Source organism: Malania oleifera, chromosome 2 (assembly GCF_029873635.1).
Source record: "Malania oleifera isolate guangnan ecotype guangnan chromosome 2, ASM2987363v1, whole genome shotgun sequence".
Taxonomy (NCBI): domain Eukaryota; kingdom Viridiplantae; phylum Streptophyta; class Magnoliopsida; order Santalales; family Ximeniaceae; genus Malania; species Malania oleifera.
This window is the reverse complement of record NC_080418.1, coordinates 7,944,379-7,953,146: the sequence shown is the minus strand read 5'-3', so window position 1 is coordinate 7,953,146 and position 8,768 is coordinate 7,944,379. Positions and strand designations below refer to the sequence as shown.

Genomic DNA, 8,768 nt, shown 5'->3' with positions numbered 1-8,768 from the left:
TTTGCGAATATTTATTAATTATTTTAAAAAGTGAAAACATATCACTTTGTTTTATTCATTGATATTGATATCGCTATTTAAGATGGGTTGAAAATGAGGGTAGGTGTAATTTTTAATACATTAAAACATGTCGATTTAATTATATCGAATCTAAAATAATCAAAAGCTGAAAGCAAGAAATTCATCATTCCAGCTATCAAATGTCCACAACTTCATAAAGCAAACAATCAAAAGCCAAAGCATGAAATTCATCATTCCAGCCATTCACTCATTTCCATGATTTCCTCATAAAGCAGAAAGATTAGAAGCTGAAGCAAAAAATCCATCATCTGAGCATCAATGTTTTCAGAACGTTCCCATAAAGCAAATAATCAAAAGCTGAAGCATTAAAAATTGTCAAAAGAGCCATCTATTTTTATGATTTCCTCATAAAGTAGCGAATAATAGAAAGCTGTTTCACCAAATTTTCGTCATCCCAGCGAACAGTTCTCACAACTTCAAAAATCAAATAAGCCGAAGCATGAAATTCATCATCAGAGCCATCGATTTTCATGATTACATCATAAAGCAGCCATCGCAAATGATCGAAAGCCAAAGCAAGATGTTCATCATCAACGACATCAATTTCACTGTTTATTAAGCTTTTCACATTCTTGCAATCCTCTGTAAATCTGCAACGCGAATCGATCACCCCTTTAATTTGAGTCAAAATCTTCTTAAATCCTAGCCCCGAGTATGCTACTTTAATGCGGCCCTGATTGTGAAATTCTGCTCGAAAATCCAGATTTGTTTCTTTCTTTTCTGCTCGAATTGCCTGCAATATCAATATGCCTGGATCTGATTGCAGTTCAGTATCATCAAATGGCATGGCAAAGTTCCCTCTAGCTAGGTTTTTTCACCGCCACAAATTCTTCCCACACCAATCTTTTGATTAAGGCACCTCTCATGCACGAGATCTGCTTCTGTAAATGATGTTCTCGTACAAATTGCAACCCAAATATGAGATGGGAAAAAATTCTTATTACCTGAAGGCACTGTAACCATCCTCGTGCTACAGTGCCATCCAAATTCAGCATCCCACTGAAGAGTTGTTGTTATGGTCCTCCCTGCACCAAAAATAAATGAATAGAAACAATCTGGAACAAATGAATAAAAGCTAATGTTAACATACCAATTGAAATTAACTGCATAAAATCATTTTAAAAAGGTAGGTTTTTTTTTTTTTTTTTTTGAAAAAAGAGGGCGGTACCTCCTATTTTTATTAGAAAACCTCTGACTTATGGTGGAAGAATACCGTGATTCCAACCTTGAGACTTGGGGACAACAAAATCAAACCCCAAGACTCTAAAACTAACTTAACCAACTTATTCAAAACCAATAAACCAATAACTAGCAACCAAACAAATAAATTAGAACTAAACAACTATAAATGGAAAACAAACAAAACTCCAAAAAATAATACAAAGCATCACGAGCGCAAGGAAGGAAATCCCAAAAAATACAATCGAATCATTCCCCTGACTTGCTGTGGAAGATCATCCTAACAACTATATGATTGAGATATACCAAATTCACCCTGCTTGGCAAAGAAATCCGCACTTTTATTCGCTTCCCTGTAAACATGTTCCACTTTGTACTGTATGTCTCTCAATGCTAGCACAAGCTCTTCCCACAATTCCCATCAGTTCCAAACCAAACACTTTCCAGAATTTATCCATTGAACCAACAAAACAGAGTCATATGCAATCTCCACTTGTTCAAATCCAAAATCTTTGCACAGTTTAATCCCTATAATAATCGCTTTCAATTCAGCCATGTTATTTGTTCCATAATCCACTAATGTGGAAAAAACTGCTTTAAATAAACCTCTTTCATCTCTTATCACACCTCCACCACCACAATTACCTGGGTTACCTCTACAGCTTCCATTCACATTCAACTTAACCCAACCTATCCCAAGTTTACACCATCTAACTACACGAGGAAGACGAACCCTCACATTTTTTACTTGAATATCCAAAGCACGAAGGACTGCAATATCCGTGCAAGAAGCAGGTGCACATTTAGTTAACTTGTCCGAAATGGATCTTAGCCAATATTTAATATCAAGCCACACAGTTCTCATTGAATCATGAATTGATTTCATCTTGGCTCTACATCAACGACTCCAAAGTCTCCAAATGATGAGATTAGGTATGAGACCTACCAAAATGCCTAACTGTGAGACTCGTCTAGCACAACTAAAGCAGACATTAACTCTGGCTTTCCATCTATTTGTTGTCATACAACTAACACCCAACGTCACTGCTGCTTGTTTCCATACCTCCTGAGCAAAAGATCCCGTGCAAAACACATGGTCTAGAGATTCAATCTTGGCATTTGAATAGCAATCACACCGAGAGGTCATCTGAACACCTACTTCTTTAATACGAGTATCAACCGAAAGACAAGCGAACCAAGACTTCCACATACAAATTGACACCCTTTTTGGCAACATAGGGTGCCAAATCCATTTTGCAACTAAGAATTCCTCTTTATGCTCCCTTAAAATGGTAGGTACATGAGTATATATAATCTGATTTTATATAACTACCAAATAACATTCCATAAGGGTGGCTACCTATTGGCTGCTTTCAAACCAAATCTTCCGCCCACTCCACAAAAAAAAAATAAAAATCAGCAAAAGAGGGTTTTAGGAGCAGGTGAGACGGGCAATTTTAAAGATGGGTGCATGTGCTAAGAGCCTAAGAGATTATTCGGGAGTACAAAATTGTTAATTTTTCAAGCTAGGGGATAAGGAGCTTAAGAAATCAAAAGACAAAGACCGTGGCATATTGTCACGATCCGACTATTTTCACACCGTTGTGAAGGGCCGTGCAGCGCTAGCTAAAGCACTCTTGCTTAACTAGCCAGCCTATCATTTACCAACATTCATCCACGAAGCACTTTCATTAACATTCATTCAGATAGCAGCGGAAATAGTAATCAATTCATGAAAGTCGTAGCAACCAAACAGTAAACATTGAAGCAAACGTAATTCATTAACAAATCCTCCGTTGACATGTTGTACTTAGCGAGGGAGGCAAGTAGACTAAGCACATTGACAATTGCTAGTGAGTTTTACAATGACTGATGAACACTCACCCTCCCCTGAAGAGGTTTTTATGTAATTATCATTCTGGCACTAGGAAACATCAAAGTGACCGAGGAGTCATACTGTCTTATTTGGCTTACAAAGACTCTACTAGCAGAAAATAACCCTACACTAGTATTTACATGATGGAAACCCATCCCAAGCACACGAGACAAGTGGTCACAGGCAAGCATAATGCCCTGAACAAGCTTAGCTCGTGACATTCTCCCCCACTTATGCGGTCGACGTCCTCGTAGACTTTTGGCGATAGGTACACTTCAACTTTGTCCACGAATGGCTTCAAATCTTCCGCAAAAATCCAACTGATTTCTTTGTCATCAAGGCACTTTCACTTCACTAGGAACTTCTGCCACTTCTTCCTTGAGGATATGAACTTTCTATCTGCAAGGATCTCTTCAACTTCATGTCTGTCAAGTTGCACTGTCTTCAACTTTGCACTGTTTGACTGACTTCTGCTCAGGTCGTTGGTGTTGGCGTTGAATGGCTTGAGGCATCTGACATGAAACTTCGGTCTTCTCCCATTATTTGCCCACTTCTTCATCTGCTTAGAAGCTTTCTCCAGATAGGCTTGGGCAAACTCTGCATTCAGTCTCCATTCTCTGGTGAAGATGCATACCTTGGGACTCTTTCGTATGTACGGCTCGCCCACTGTGTGAGGTAACAGCGGCAGTTGGCCGGTAACAAGCTCAATAGGGCTCTTGTTGATTGTTGAGCGCCTTTGGGCGTTGCCACAGAATGGAGCCACATCAAGTAGTTGCACGCCATTCTTCTGGTTGTCATTGACAAAATGGCACAAGTACTCATCTAGCAGCTCTCTGAATCTCTTCATTTGTCCGTCTGTCTGTCGGTGATAACTCGAAGGGATGTCAAGATGTGACCTGAATATCCTAAAAAACTCTATCAAGAAGTTGTCAGTGAACATTAAATCTTGGTCACAAATAATAACTTGGGGAAAACCCCAATGTTTCACAACAGTCACAAGGAACAATTGTGTCGTCTCCTCTGCCGAACAATACTTTGGTGCGGCCATGAAAGTACCATACTTCTTCCGCTCCCCCTTGTCTTGTTGGCAAGTGAGACAAGTTTTGGTATAATCAACCACATCATCCCGCGTGTGCGGCCAATAATACTTCCCAGTAGTCCTGTCATTGGAGTCATTCTCCGCGAATACCCCTCAACGAACTTCCTGTAGTATTTAGTAAGGCCAAGAAAGGAACGCAATTCCTTCATTGTCGTGGAGATCTTCCGTTCTTGAATCATCCTTACCTTCTCCATACCCCTCCAGATACGACCTTGTTCAACCACTTGACCAAGGAATTTGTTGCTCCGCCGAGTGAAAGAGAAATTCTCCTTCTTCACATCCAGACTGTTTCCCCTCAGACTGTCGAACACCTTCCGTAGATGCTCTTCATGTTTCCTCTGAAACAACACAGATGCTCCCAATGGCGTTTTGGAAGGGCGAACACATCCCGCTTCCAATTCATCAAGATGTTTCCCCAACTCTACTATCTCTCGAGGCGCAATCCGACATGGCCCTTTAGCAGGTGGTTTCACTCCTGATAACAACCCTATCTCATCCTCCGCAGTCCATCATGAAAGCAAATTATGAGGCAGCTTATCCGGCAACACCTCCTTATACTCATCCAACACCGCTTGGATGGTCGTAGGCTCCAGCTCTTAGCCTACTTCTTTGTCTACCACCACCGTGGCTAGACGTGTCTGCTCACCCTTACCCAATCCTTCATTGAGTTGTATAGCTGAAAGGGACTTCCCGTTGTCTCCTTTCGTTGCAACGACTTGTACCATGCACGAGTGATCTCCCATCAGACACAGGGAACCAGCCGAAGGCATTAGCACTGCCCTCGTCCTCATTAGAAACTTCATTCCTAGAATGACTGGATAGTCATCCAATGGCACCGCTGTGAAATTCGCATGACCTTCCCACTGTCCAAGCTTTATAGCCACTTGCTTGGCTACTCCCAGGGTAGGTTGGGCTACAGAGTTAACTGCTTTCATGCATCCTGTATCCTTTTCTAAGGATAAGTTGAGTTTCCATGCTTCCAACTGCGAAACAAAATTATAAGTAGCTCCCGTATCCACCATAGCGCGAGTACTCTTCCCATTTATCCTCAAGTCCACAAACATTAACCCTTTTGCTCGTGTAACTTTCGGCGTTTTTGCCTGCTTTTCCAATGCATTCACCAACCGCACTAAACCCACTCTCGAGGCATCATCCTCTTCCTCCTCGCTTTCCACCCCTTTTCCCGAAGTAGAAGCTTGTAGAGCATTGAGTAAACTTTTGTGTTTACACTCACTCATTTTGTGAGATCCACCACACAAGTAGCATGAAATTTTACTCTTCCCCTTTCCATTGGGTGTGTTGAACCCTTGAGACGATGAAGCTTCCTTTGAGGTTGATGATTCAGAGTCGGCCCCCCCACTCTTGGGTTTGCCATTCTTGAAAGACTTTCCACTGTTTCCCTCCCCACCAAACCGTTTGGACGAAGCGGTATCATCACCAGCGTAGTCAGTTAAGCGTTCTGTAGCCGCTTGTGCAGTTGACAAGTCTTGAACCCTTTGCCTATGAAGTTCAGTTCTTGCCCATGATTTCATCCCCTCAAGAAAATAGAACAACTTGTCCTTCTTCGACATATCCCAAATATCCAACATTAAAGTAGAAAATTGTTACATATATTCGCTGATTGACCCCGTATGCTTGAGATCTCTCAATTTTCTCCTTGCATTATACTCAACATTTTCAGGAAAGAATTAAGCTTGAGCTCTCTCTTCAAGTCTGCCCAACTATCAATTATACAGTTTCCATTTTCAATTTCCCTATACTTGGTACGCCACCACAGTTTGGCATCACCAACCAAGTACATGGTCGTAGTATCCACCTTTGTCTGTTCTGAGGTCATCCTCACAACGCGAAAGTACTGCTCCACATCAAACAAGAAGTTCTCTAACTCCTTGGCATCTCAAGCACCCCCATACGTCCTGGGTTCTGGCACCTTGGTCTTGCTAACTCCCGGAGTGTTGGAGTTCCCCATAGCAAGAACCATCAGATTCATCTTTGCATCCAGATCTGCCATCCGGGCCTGCAAAGCTTCAACTGTGTGGCGAAAGTCCTCTGACAAGTCGCCTAGCAAACTTGTTTGATGTTTTTGTGATCCCATCACCTCATCAACAAGTTCTCTAATCTGGGCCACCTTCGCGGCCATAGTGTTGGTTGTTGTCTCAACCTGTGCTTCCAGCACGCTGATCCTCTCAGCAATGTTTGGTGCCATGGTCACTTACCAAAGCTTCCCAAATCCAACAATGAAGGCAATCGAATTCACGCAGCAACTCAACCTTGGGCTCTCACCAAGTGTCACCGACTTGGCTCTAATACCAAATGTCACAGTCCGACTATTTTCACACCGTTGTGAAGGGCCGTGCGGCGCTAGCTAAAGCACTCTTGCTTAACTAGCCAGCCTATCGTTTACCAACATTCATCCACGAAGCACTTTCATTAACATTCATTTAGATAGCAGCGGAAATAGTAATCAATTCATGAAAACCGTGGCAACCAAGCAGTAAACATTGAAGCAAACGTTATTCATTAACAAATCCTCCATTGACATGTTGTACTTAGCGAGGAAGGCAAGTAGGCTATACACGTTGACAATTGCTAGTGAGTTTTACAATGACTAATGAATACTCACCCTCCCCTGAAGAGATTTTTATGTAATTATCATCCTGGCACTAAGAAACATCAAAGTGACTGAGGAGTCATACTGCCTTATTTGGCTTACAAAGACTCTACTAGCAGAAAATAACCCTACACTAGTATTTACATGATGGAAACCCATCCCAAGCACACGAGACAAGCGGTCACAGGCAAGCATAATGCCCTGAACAAGCTTAGCTCGTGACACATATTGTGGACTGCTTGCTGTGATTAGTTTGTCATGGGATATGGTCTTTTTTAATTTTTTATTTTTCTGACATCATGTCAGCATGTCCAATCCAATCGTGTAACATGGATATTTAACAGCAATCAAATGAGAAAACCAAAATCAGCACCTCAAGCAACAAACAATGAACAAGACCAGAAAATTTTTTAACAAAAAAAAAAAAAAATCACTAAACATGGAGGGCATTTTACTATCAAAAACAAGGATGAAAGCCATTGAAGAATGAAGAGTAAGAGTCGTCAAATGATTTATAACCCATGGTAATTTTTTCGAGCAGATTCAAAAGTTAAAACTATTGGGCTCCAGGGCAACATGTATCTTAGGTTCTGTTTTGGAAATTAGAAGAGAGACGAAAAAACAGATTAAAAGAGAGACGAAATACATACTCCAGATCAAAGTTGGTGAACTAACTGATAGGGGACCATCAATAGAGAACTTAAGATAAGCTGTAGGCTTGTAGTTAAAGCATTAGGAATTAGTGTTTTTATTTTCGTTGGGAAAATTCTGCTTATTGTAGAAGTTCAGTTAATTTAGGGGTATTTTATATATTTTAAATATTCCGGGGTTATTTTGTAACTGTTTGTTTTAGTTGTAATGTTGGGTTATTCTGCAGCCTCTCCCTCTTCTTTTCTTCTTCTTCTCTCTGTTTCTCCCCTTTAATTCTCTATCCATTTCCATTTCTATTCCTGTCCTACATCACTAACACTGCCAACCAACTCATAGTAGAGATCACAGAACACACACAAAAACACCAAAAGAGAAAATACATAATGATGCAAAAAATATGATCCTGTCCTGAATCAAATCATTAGGTATATAGCAAACACGGTAAATGTCAGCATCTCTCAATTCAAACCATCAAGCTGCACACCAGCATAACCTCCTTGCTTCCATGTTCATGTCACCATGTTCAATGTTGAACATCAACTTGAGGACAACCTTCAGCCCAGTGGTCCTCATCACATAGTTCCGAGTGGAGACTGAACTTCTAGTCCCCCATGTGAGTACTAGTGGGGCAAACTCAAAAAAATCGGAAGTCCGTGCATCAGTATAAATGTGAAAATTTTTAAATATTTTATTCATGCATCTGTGCAACTCTACATAGGGAGAATCTGTATATTGTTGGATTGTTTTCTGGTTTCTCAATTCAGTGGGCAACCACTATTATCTTATTTCTCTTTTAAAAGTATTTTTTTCTATTTGTCAGGGAGACTGGCTTGGAAGAATGATGTTGGATTCTAAAAGTTTAAAAACTTCAGATTATTTTTACATGTAGCCATTGCCAATATTTGTCCAACTCAGATGTTCTTATGGTTGCTGGCATGGCCAAAAGAAAGCTCAAATAGCCATACTGTTGGAATGATAAGGTTTGACTCTGTCATTGATTGGCTAATGTCTGCCTCACATCTCCTAAAAAGTATTTTAGTTATGATACTAAAATGTGTCAACTGTCAACTAGTTTTCCTTCTGATTTGATTTTCTGATATTTGGGCTTCATATTCTAGTAGATTCTGAATGACAAACATGGGTAGGTGAGTAGGTCAGGAGCATGCGCATTCACATAATTTTCTGCTGCTACTTTCTAGTGCTGATTTTTGCAATTCGGATAGTCAGAACAAGACTTCCTATTATGTCTATAATAAATCAAATGCTGACTA

The 8,768-nt window shown here is 40.5% G+C and overlaps 1 protein-coding gene across 3 annotated transcripts in view; it reads right to left on the bottom strand.

Annotated features, from left to right (window-relative positions):
* Positions 1–280: 280 nt before the first annotated feature.
* Positions 281–8,768, bottom strand: part of LOC131147715 (pentatricopeptide repeat-containing protein At3g29230-like) — a 33,363-nt gene continuing 24,875 nt past the window's right edge. For all 3 annotated transcript variants that reach the window (XM_058097245.1, XM_058097243.1, XM_058097244.1), the window contains one exon: positions 281–1,106. The gene's annotated coding sequence lies outside the window, so the exon portion shown is untranslated. The remainder of the gene's footprint in view (positions 1,107–8,768) is intronic.